Source organism: Vulpes vulpes, chromosome 2, assembly GCF_048418805.1.
Source record: "Vulpes vulpes isolate BD-2025 chromosome 2, VulVul3, whole genome shotgun sequence".
Taxonomy (NCBI): domain Eukaryota; kingdom Metazoa; phylum Chordata; class Mammalia; order Carnivora; family Canidae; genus Vulpes; species Vulpes vulpes.
Window position 1 is genome coordinate 4,533,980 of NC_132781.1, and position 12,077 is coordinate 4,546,056.

The 12,077-nt window shown below is 45.0% G+C and overlaps 1 long non-coding RNA gene across 1 annotated transcript; it reads left to right on the forward strand.

Moving 5' to 3' along the window:
- The first annotated feature begins 260 nt into the window (after positions 1–260).
- On the forward strand, positions 261–11,394 carry LOC112920840 (uncharacterized). The gene is made up of 3 exons (XR_003235144.2): positions 261–1,674; positions 1,776–1,888; positions 7,405–11,394. It is a non-coding gene; the product is annotated as an uncharacterized lncRNA (long non-coding RNA).
- Positions 11,395–12,077: the final 683 nt, after the last annotated feature.

A 12,077-nucleotide genomic window follows, 5' to 3' on the forward strand; every position in this document is an offset into this window, starting at 1 on the left:
TATATTTATTGGGCAGCCCAGGTGGCTCAGTGGCTTCAGTCCAGGTCGTGATCCTGGAGACCCGGGATCGAGTCCCATGTGGGGCTCCCTGCCTGGAGCCTGTTTCTTCCTCTGCCTGTGTCTCCGTCTCTCTCTCTCTCTGTGTCGCTCATGAACAAATAAATAAAATCTTTTTTTTTCCTAAATATTTTTTTTATTTATTCATGAGTGACACAGAGAGAGAGAGAGAGAGAGAGGCGGAGGGGACACAGGCAGAGGAGCAGGGAGCCCGAGGTGGGACTCGATCCAGGGTCTCCAGGATCAGGCCCTGGGCCGAAGGCGGCCCTAAGCCGCTGCACCACTGGGGCTGCCCTGCCCTCCTTCTTCTACCTCGTCCCCTGGTCAGAGGGGAGTCCTCCTCCTCAGGGACATATCAATCCATCCAGAGACACCCCACCTCCCGCCAAGCTCCTTCCCTATCAGGCTCACACTCCAGGTCACCAGGTCACCGTACACCTGCCCTAATCCCTCTAGCACCAGGTGTCAGACGCCTCCAGACTGGCTCCAACCCCCTGGGGCCTGCTGAGATTATTCAGAACAGCCCATCCCAAACCTGCTCACCCTGCGTCGCTAGTTCCTTTCGGTGGGTAACCACCATAGAGGCAGAGGCCCCCCCTCTCCTTGTACCTCCTCACCGGGCCTGGTGCTCCCCGTGGGGCTCCCCTGGCGTGGCGTGTCCCTCCTCTCCCGGGGCCTGTGAGTAATGAGCTAGCGTCCCGACGGTGGTCATCAGAACTGTTTCCTTCCCATAGCTCAAACTCTCTATTCATACACTCTATTTTAAAAACAGTAACACTAAAAAAAAAAACCAAAAAAACAAAACAAAACAAAAAACCCCAGTAACACTCAGGCTCCTTGCCCACCGCGCGGAGAGGCAGGAGAAGTAAACAGATGCCTCTTTCCAACGGTCCATCCATGTACATACTCGTCCAATATTTATTGAGCAATATGGTGCTTGTAAAACATCTCCCGGAGTGAAGCTTGTCCTTTTACTTTGTCACACTGTCCTTAAATTTCAGCGACGTCAAAGATATTTCTCTGATTCTGTATAATTTACGCTCTGGGGATCCGAAGGCCTTCTCTATCTCGGCGTCATAAAGATGTTGTGTATCTTCTCCAAAAAAGATTTAGAGTTTGGCTTTTTTTCACATTTAGGTTTTTAATTCATCCGACTCTTATTTTCGTGCGTCGTATAAGGTAAATACCCATTTTATGTTTGCCTTGGTGGATGGACGGGTGTCCCAACAGCCCTTATGGTATGATGGCTCACTCTCCCCCTCCCCCCAACTGATCGTACTTCCACTTGCTCAGTTTCCACAAACTGATCATCTGCTTCTCGGGTCCCCATTCCACCCTGTTGGTCTGTTTTTCTTAGATCTAAACCGCACTGTCTTATTACCACGTAGCCCTTCGTAATGAGTATGTACGTCTGGAAGGGCAAATGTCTCATCATCTCTTTCAAAATAGTGTTGGCAGTTCTTGGACTTTCATCTGCAGACACGGTGGCAGGCATGTGGACCACGGGAGGAGGACGGTGCTCCACGGATGGTGACACATCCAGATAAACGGGGTCTGGGTCTCTGGACAACCTCACGGATCACCAGTGTTGGCCCTGGAGCACCTCCAGAAGCTCATGTGAGCAAGAAACATCCATTTCGTTGAGGTCACATTCAATTTGCCTTGATACCAATTCAATGCGGCCACGTATTTACCCCAAGTCATTTTTTTTCTTATAGATTAGTATCCTGGTAAAATACTGAATCAAAATGACAGAACAGGAATCCTCATGTTCTTCTTGGCTTTAAGGAAAATAATTCTAATGGTTTATCATGAAGTGTGATGCTTTTAGGTAGGTGTGTCTTATCAGTTTAAGAAAATTTCTGTCTATTCTCAGTTGGCTCAGAATTTTCCTTAAAAAAAAAATCACAAGTGGATACTGCATTTTATCAAATGGCTTCTCTGCATCAAATAAGATGATTATATATATGGACTTTCTCCTTTAATCTTTTTAATGTGATGAATTACTTTAGCAGAAATTTCAGTGTTAAACTGTCTTATATTCCTGAGTTAGAGACTGTGCGCTCACGATAAAGTATTTATATATAGACTACTGGATTTGGTTTGCTAATTTTGATATAGGATTTGTGCATCTGTGTTCCTATTTTCCCTGTAGGTACTGTTTCTGCCTGTTTCGGGCATCAAAACTCAGCTACCCTTATAAAAGGAGCTGGGGAGTCCCTCCTCCTGCCCTTGTCCTATATTTCCCCAAAGGAAATTTCTATGGAACAATTTGTGTTGAATAGGGGTTATGTATTCCTTGAAGGCTTGGTAAAACTTGCTTGTAATACTGTCTGGTCTGATGCTTTTTTTGCAAGTAGATTTATGACTGCTGATTTAATGTCCTAAATGCTTCCAGGTTTTCTATTACTTTTTGAGATCATTTTGATCATTTTTAATTTTTTTTCTATGCATTCGTCTATTTCATCTCTTACAACTCTTAAATCTTTTTGACATAAAGTTGTTCATAGTGCTTATTTTGCTAAAGAATTCTACTGTGTGTTTACGTCTTTCTTTGCGTTCCTGATAAAATTCATTTGATTTCTTTTCTTTTTTTCAATCTTTATTTCCAATAGTCTTTTCACTTTGCCTTCTTGGAGAATTAACTGTGCATTTGTCAATTCTTTCTTTTGTATATTTCCTGTTTTGTTACCTTCTGTACTTATCTTTAGTATTTCCTTCCTCCTATTAAACATTTCTTTCCGGTATTTTTCCCCCAATTTCTTGTGTTAAATACTTCCTTTATTAATTTTCACTATTACTTCCTAATGACGGTTTGCTCTTATGACTGTCTTTTTTTGGAAATCTTATCCTTTCACTGTCTTAATTGTAAATACTTGAGACTTTTTATATTATGCTTTATTTTCTGAATTACTTAGAAGTATGCTTTTTAGCTTGCAAACATTTGGGATTTCTCATTTTATTATTTAGTGTTAGGGGGTGATCTGTATGATATCAGTTGAAACCTCCTTTGCAACCTAATATCAAATTCAGTATTGTTAAATGTCAGATTCGAGTTTGAAAGGAATATTTAGCACCTATGTACGTCTAGCTCAAGCTTGTTAATTATGAGGTTCAAATTAAGCTATGATTTTCTGACAGACACATGCTAAAATTTTCCCCTGTGGATGTGAGTTGTTGGTTTCTTTTGCAGTTTTATTTTCTATATTTGAGACCGAATGGTTAAAGGCATGGAGTTTCAGCATTGGCGTGTTTTCTTAAAGAATTAGTTTATTAGTGAGTAAACACTTTCTGTCTTTTTTTTAAAACAGACTTAATTTATTTATTTGAAGGAGAGACAGTGAGTGAGAGAGAGAGCACAAGCCGGTGGGGAGAGGCAGAGGGAAAAGTAGACTCCCTGCTGAGCAGGGAGCCCAACTCAGGGTTGGATCCCTGGACCTAGAGATCATGACCCAAGCCGAGGGCAGATGCTTAGTAGACTGAACCCCCCAAGTGCCCCACGCATTTTGTCTTAATGACCCCTTTGTTAGTAATATTGCTTTTACTTTCTTTTGTATATATTTTAGGTATACATATCAGCATTTTTTATATGCATTTTTTCAACCTCTCTGTGGTTTCTACTGTATCTACAAATCTTTTGTATAGATAGATTTTTTTCATCCAATCAGTTAGTCTCTGTAATTAATAGGTAAGTTTAATACATTTACTATTATCATAGTTACTAACATACTTGGACTTAATCGATACATTTGGACTTACATTATTATCTTACTTATGTCTTTTCTCCAATTTCCCCTCCCATCTTGCGTATCTTTGTCCAGTAGCATTTTCGTTTCACTTTGTTTTTAACCCCCTTGATTCAGACTGATTATAATTATTATTACTATTAATTACAGTCAATTTCTTATTAGGTTGACTATCATTTAAACCCTTCTGGATTTAAAAACCACTACAACTGAAGTTCTTTCAGTGAGGATCCATGAATAGTAGACTCTTTATTTTCTTTTTTTATTTGAAGATCTAATTGGCTTTATCATGTGATTCATGAGTCAGGCGGCATCCCACCTAGTAGGTGGAGGGGAGCCTCAGTAGGCTCTCTTTTATTTCTATCTGAAAATCTCTCTAGGACATCCCTCACTTTTGGAGGACAGCTTAGCTGGACATATAATTTGTTTTTTTTTTTTTAAGATTTATTTATTTATTTATTCAGAGAGAGTGAGAGAGGCAGAGACACAGGCAGAGGGAGAAGCAGGCTCCATGCAGGGAGCCTGACGTGGGACTCGATCCTGGGTCTCCAGGATCACACTGCAGGTTGCAGGCAGCGCTAAACTGCTGCACCACAGGGGCTGCCCTGGACATATAATTTGGGATAACAGATACACCCCCTCAGTCCTTGACCAACAGGCTAGCATTGTCTTCTGGCATCTATTGGTGATGCTGAGCATTCCATCAATCCAGTTGTCATTTCTTTCCAGGTAGATAATCTTATCTTTTTGGTTGCTTTTAAGATTTCTGTGTCTTTGATGTTTTCTGGTTTCTCCACCATGTATCTCAATGCGTGTTTACCTTTACTTATCCTGTTGGGATAATGTGACACTTCACTCTAATGACTTGGTCTTTTGATTATGGAAAAATCTCATTATGTTTTCATTTTGTATTTGCCCCCACCCCCGTCTTTATCTTCTTCTTCTAGACCATCTATAAGATAGATATTCCACCTACTGATTTTATTTTCCACATTTTTTTATTGTGTTTTTCTTTTTCTTCATCTCTTCATATCTTTGTGCTGCATTTTGGATGATTTCCTTCTATTTCTTTTTTTTTTTTTAATTTTATTTATTTATTCATGAGAGACAGAGAGAGAGAGGCAGAGACATAGGCAGAGGGAGAAGCAGGCTTCATGCAGGGAGCCTGACGTGGGACTCAATCATGGATCCAGGATCACACCCTGAGTGGAAGAGAGAAGCTCAACCACTGAGCCACCCAGGCATCCCTTTTCTTCTATTTCTTGAATTCTCTCTTTGGTGTTGTTACTTCTATTTATCTCATACATTTAGTTTATAATTTCAATGAAGATATTTTTACTTCTATGACTACTTCATTATTTTTTATGTCCACTTATTCTTTTCAAAATGTCCAATTCTCTCCAATTCCTCATTTTAGTTCCCATATCATTTTAAATCCACTTTAATTATATTTCAGGTGTCCAGACTGTGAAAATTAATAAAAGGAAACCTTTGAGCACCTGGTGGCTCAGTGGTTGAGTGTCTACCTTTGGCTCAGGCCCTGATCCTGGGGTCCTGGGATCGAGTCCTGGATCCGGCTCCCCGTAAGGAGCCTGCTTCTCCCTCTGCCTATGTCTCTGCCTCTCTCTGTGTGTCTCTCATGATTAAATAAATAAAATCTTAAAAAAAAAAAAAAAAGGAAACCTCCTTTAGAATGGAGCCTAGAGACCACAGGGAAAGCTCTCACTTTCTATCACTCTTGTCCACTGTCAGCCCAGCAGGAAAAGACTGGGGGCACAAGTACTTACTACCTTAGCCACTACTTTGCTATCCCAGCAGGAGAGAGGAGGTTTTTCTCCTTCCCTAGCAACAGCCCAGGTGGTGAGAGACAGTCACAGCCCAGCCAATGAGAAGCCCTGATACTTTCAATTCTCAGTGTCCTCCAACAGACTTTCTGTTTACAACAGCCCTCCGAGCATCCTCTCTCCTCTATAAAAGAACCAACTCTGCTTGCTCTTTGCACCTGCCTGTGGGTGTGTCCTGGCTTCTGTTTCCTGAAATGTGTCTCTCTGCTATTTCAGAATAAACCCATTTCTGCTGGTTAAGTGACTGGCAGTTTTATTTTTTAAGGGTAACAAGATTTTCTATGAACTCCAGCTATCACGGAGGTAATTTTTGTCCTGTTACTTCTAATGTCTCCTGTTTATGGTGGTTTATGTACAGGTTTTGTAAATTCTCCATTGTGGGTTCATATGAGAGTGCCCCAGCCCTGTGGGAATCTGGTGTGCTTTAGGCCGCAGAATTGTCCCCGTGGAGCGATTTCATATCTGCTTCTGCCAGGGCTCAGGTGCTTAAATGGCTTGGGAATGGTTTTTATGTTGCTCTGTGACTTGGGCTTTTTCCACCTCTCAGTGTGACATCACACCTTGCTCCTCTTTCTGGGACAGGCCCATGGTTTAGATTCCTGATGGGCAAGTTTATTTTCTTTCCAAATCCCTAAATCCTTGGCTCAGGAATTGGAGTTTTGCTGGCCCCCTTTGTGCCGTCTTCAGAGCAGCAACCAGCAGCTCTGAAGACTCCAAGCTTTGAGTTGGGGCTCTGTTCAGGCTGCTTCACCTTGCGTGAGCTCCAGATGTCACCTCAGGTCCCTGTGCTGGAACCTCAGCTCTCCATCTCCAGATCTGAGCAGTGTTGGCGTGTTGACCTCTGCTTTCCTGCTCTAACCTTTAACTCTCAGTCTCCCATCCTGAGGACTTTCCTCTCTTTCTTTTGAGTGTGAATATTTATTATGAAAACCATTTGGTGGTGGCGGCGTATTTTGTTCTACTCATGTCTGCACTTGGTCTGCCATGTGGCTGGAAGCCTGTCTCTCTTCCACTCACCTGTCCTCCACCTGGTTTTAACACAGACACACGTTTCAAAGACCCTTTAGATGGAAGAAGTCAGAGGCAGGGATTGGGACCATCCAGGGAGAAAAAGAGTAGGTAATGAGGGAGGGACTCATGGGCTGAGTGGCCACAGGGGCAATCTCTAGGGTGGATTTGGGGAGGCCCAGTTTGGGGCCAGAGAAGGGCTTACTTACATAGGCAACTCAGGCAGGGCGATCTGAGGGGCCCCTTCCAAACTGTAGATGCCCTGTGTCTAACTGGTACCTCTTCAACTGTAGCACAACCTCGTGGGAATCAGAACGGTGGTTACCTTAGGTCAGCACCACGTGTGGCCAGGGGGAGCCACCTCCCTCCCCCAGAGACCCAGCCTGCAGAGCATCCTGGCCCCCAGCGGGCACACGGAGGCCCACAGCTTTAGAATTGGGGCTGGAAAGAGGACACCAGAGGGAGAGTTTCACAGAGAGCCAGAAAAGTGCTAGGGAGAAGGCATCAATCTCTCATAAAATGGAAAGCTGCCCACTTCCGATCTCCAATCAAGCAAAGGAGACAGAAGTGGCGGCTGTCGCCAAGCTGCCACATCTCCAGAATCACTGCTGAGTAATTGCTGGGTACTTCAAGTCCGGGATGGGGGCTCTTTAAGCAATATTTCATGGGAGAGATATTGAGCCCTCATCAGGACAAGAAATATGGTCGTTAAACAGGCAGCTAATGGTATATCATTCATCCGGTGGCAGATCCGTGAGGTTCATTAAGCTGACCAGCCCAGCTCCTGAAGAGGGATGCAAAATTAGCCAGAGGAAGGAAGAGGTAGGAAGACACTGGAAGGAGGTGGAGTGAAGAAGCTTGTCTTCCAGGTGGTGATTCTGGAACGTGGAAGGGAAGGGATGGGAAGCTCGTCTTCTTCCCTGCTCCTCACAACGTTTTGACTCAGCGGAGCAGATTGCTAGAAGGAATCCCCAGTCAACGCATCTGACCAGTACGCCCCGAAGATCACCAACTTCCATTGTTAAATTCTCACCCGGTGCCACTTTCCCAAACCCGGAAAGCTGCTCTGCAAAAAACCTGCCCAATCAACCCGACCTCTGGGTAATCAGAAAATCAAGAACAAACTTGCCTCATCAGGCAAGAGCCGGGCACCTACCTGCCCTGGGAAATCTATATGTAAATTCAGGCCCATCTGCAGTGTTCCTGTGGCAGGGGTCTTGGTCTCCAGCCAGGTCCCAAGCTCAGATAAGACAAAGCTGGTCCAGAGTGTGGTTCAGAGCAGGAACTGGCAGGGCGACGGTTTGCTGTTCAGGTAGGACAGGAAGAGCGAGGTCAAGGTTTCTTCCCAAAGCCCTGTCAAATGGCCTCTGCTTTGTCCCAGAGAGCCCCAGCTTACAGCTCGATTTCGGTTCTTGTTATTAACACTTGAAAAAAAAAACACGGGTGGAAGAAAATAAAATTGTTTCAGATATTGCAAAGCAAAGCCTTTTCACAGCCAGGCATTCCTCAGCGGTGTGCTGTGTCCCCTTGTCACCATTCGAGTCACCAGGTCACTGGCCACACCCAGGGCCTATGTGCTTGGAGACGTGCAGGCTGCGTCTCCAGGGTGTCACTTCACGTTTACTGTCACTCAGCAAGGCTGTGCTGTGTTATGGTGCAAACTACCCCCCGACTCTCCGTGGATTGTCAGTGGCTCATGGGGAGCAAGGTTTGTGTTTAGCTCACACTGAACGTCCATCACAGTCAGCTCCAGCGGTGCCCCAGGAGGTGATGGAGGCAGAGACTAGAGTCAGGAGACCCCAAGAGCTGGAAGGGGTCTTCCCTAGAACCTTCAGAGCTGACACAGTCCTGTGACACCCTGATTTCTGACTTCCGGCCTCCAGAAGTGTGAGAAAATAAATTGTGCTATCTTAAGTTTGTGGTGCTTTGTTACCTCAAGCACAGAAAACTAATACAGATTTTATCTTTGCTCCAGGACTCAGGCTGATGGAGCAGCCTCTACCCAGACCACTGGGAGTTTTCATCAAAGGGAAAGAAGACAAGGCACAGCGCAGGGGCTGGTTCTCAAGGCTTCCACACAAAGCTGACCCAATCATTCTGCTCACGTTTCACAGGCTGCAACAGGTCTCCTGGAGACCTAAGCATTCAAGAAATAGGGAAATGGGGCAGCCGGGGTGGCCCAGCAGTTTAGTGCCGCCTTCAGCCCAGGACCTGATCCTGGAGACCCGGGATCGAGTCCCACATCGGGCTCCCTGCATGGAGCCTGCTTCTCCCTCTCCTGTGCCTCTGCCTCTCTCTGTGTGTCTCTCATGAATAAATAAATAAAATCTTAAAAAAAGAAAAAGAAAAAAAGAAAAGAAATAGGGAAATGTAATCCCCTACCTCAGAATTTGGCAAACTTCTGTATAAGGCCACATGGTAAGTATTTTATACTGTGGGCTGCATGGTCACTGTTATAGCCACTCAATTCTACCATTTTCATGAGAAAGCAGGGATAGATGAATATAAATAAATGTATGTGTGCACCAATAAAACTTTATTTATAAAACCAGGCAGCGGGCCATATTCTGCTGAAGGAAGGGGCAGTGGACATTGCTGAGTAACGGGACAATCTAGCACACATTCCTTTGTGTTTTTTACTTCCTCTTCTGGTTAACGCTTGCTGTGTAGCAAATCACCCCAAGACTCAGTGGCTCAGAACAACATCCACACTTAGCATCGTCTCTCACAGTCCTGGGGGCTGACTGGGCCCAGGGAGGGGGCTCTTACTGGGGTCTGTCGTATGGTGGTTGTCAGGCAGTGGCTGGAGCTGCAAGCATCAGAAAGCTCACTCAGGTTCGCAAGTCTAGACTAGCCACCGGCTCCCTGGCTTCCTTATGTTTTTGTGTTTCTCCTCGTGCTTTCTACGGCATGGTACCTCTTCCTGGGCAGCTCAGGGCTTCACAGGTCAATGGAGAGAGAGCGAGCAAGAGAGCAACATATGTGGTATTTTGATGGAATTCAATTAAAATTAGATAAAATTTAAAGTTCGGCTGCTGAGGCATCCCAGCCACATTTCAAGTTTTCTTGGGGGCTACTGTGACTGCGAGACAGTGCACCAGGCCAAGGGGGAGCCAGGTAGCCTTTACTGATCTAGTCTCAGAAGTCACACAGCATCATTTTGGACTCATTCTGCTGCCAGGCTCGCCCAGGTCCAAAGGGAGGGAGACTTAGATCTCACCTCCTGATGCAGGGTGGCCAGGTTCTGGAAGAGCACAGGGGACCCAAAATACTGCTATGGCCATTTTTAGAAAGAAATAGGCCCACGAGGCAGGACATTGTAAGAGCCTAGAGATCACCTCCAGGAAGCCTTGAGGGCAGAGGCCAGACCCCTCGCTGGGTGAGGTGAATGCTTCTCTACACAGTACCTAATTCCCGGGTGGTGAGGATGCAGGGAGCTAATCCCGTAGTGTGGTGCCTGACACAGAGTGAGCGCTCAGTAAGTGTAGCTGACATTGTGTCCCAATTTTATTTATTTTATTTTATTTTATTTTATTTTATTTTATTTTATTTTTATTTGTATTTTTAAGATCTTATTTATTTATTTATTCATGAGAGACACACAGGGAGAGGCAGAGACACAGGGAGAAGCAGGCTCCCTGCGGGGATCCCCATATGGGAATCAATTCCAGGACCCCAGGATCATGCCCTGAGCCAAAGGCAGATGCTCAACCACTGATCCACCCAGGTGCCTCCGTGTCCCAATTTTAGACACAGAGCGAAAGCCACGTTGGAACTGGGGTAGAGAATGCCTGTGTCTCTCCAAAACTCCTCTGTTGTAAGCCCAATCCCAAAGAGATGGTGTTTGAAAGTGAGGCCTTTAGGAACCCAGTAGGTCATGAGGGTGGAGCCCCCGTGAATGGGATGTGTGTCCTTCTAGAAGAGACCCCAGAAAGGTCCCTTGAACCATCCATTGCGTGGGCTACCCACACCCCCACTTCCCACCCCGCACCCCAGTCTGAGCTGAGGGAAGGGAAAAACAACCAAGTTCATTTCATTTTTAAAAAGATTAATAAAAAATATTGAAAAAATTATTTTTTCATCTTATATTTGTAAAGATAATACAATTCAGAAGTTTCTTAGAAAACAGACCAGGAACTGCCATCCAGTTTCATCTTTTTATAAAATGAAACTCCTATGATCGATTAAGGAAGGTGGTTATGGCTGGGGAAGGTGGTTTGTGGGAGTTTGTGTTTTCTTTTCTTTTTTTTTTTTAATTAACCATAAGCTTTAAGTTGAAACATTCTTGGATGTTTGGGGGGAAAACATCCTCTTAAAATGGGTCCTTGTGCTTGCCTTCTGGGGAGGCGGTCCTGAGCAGGTGAATCATATGGCATTTATGCATATGTTATATGCGGACTGCACCCACCTCGCCCCCCCCCCCAACCTTTGCCTCTTGGGTTGTTGTGCTTCTTTCCCCTTACTTTGCTGCATTTCTATAGTTAAGTTGGTTTTACTTGAATGATTCATGTTTAAGGGAAAAAAAAATGAAAACACCTTTAAAATTTGTTTCAACTCCTCCTGCAAATAAAAAAAAAAAAAAAGAAAAAAAAGACAACCAAGTTCAGTTGGGGGATGTGACTAATATTATGGGCTGTGTCCGTGACCTGAAGTGGCCATGGGGCTACCATCTTACCATCTGAAAAAGGCCTTGGCATTTGCCAGCCTTTTTCTCTGAGGGATGGGGGACAATGGCTAAGGGGCAGAGGGAGACACAAATGAGGAAGCTCTGCCTTGACAAGAGTCAGCAGGCACATTACATCTAGAAGGAGGACTGGGGTTATCCCCCCAAGCACGAGCGGTGGTTATTTGGGCCAGGGTACGTCTGATAATTGGCTTTGCTTTATTCTGTCTGTTTTTCTCTATTTTGTGACTTTTTTCTACTGGGGAATCTGCATTACTTACATAATTGGGAAAAAAATACTTTTTCTTTTTTTAATTGTGCAAAAAGTATGCCTGCAGAATAGGGAGGTTTTTCTGTGCGGCCAATCCTAGAGTGTTGCCACCACCAAAGGGGCAAAGCGTGGTTACCATCCTGCCTGCTGGGGGGGCCTCCTTGACCCCCGGGCAGCCCCCCTTGTGGGGCACCGGGATTCTCTCTTTTTGAGCTGCATTTGCTCTGCACCTGGATCCCTCCCCAGGGCAGGAGCCCAGTAAGGCGATCTGAAGTGGGCCCAAGATCGTGGGAGAGGAGGAGGAAAATAAAACCTCATTGTCTGGGAGATTTCTGGAGGGCTCTGGGTTAACTGGGGTGCCAGGAACCGTGTGTGGGATCTACAAAGCCCACTCCTCCGCCGTGGCCCCGGCAACTTCTGGAATACTCTTTAATTAATATCTGTCCTTTTCTGCAGTGGTTTCCGGGTCCCTGATCAGACAATTGAAA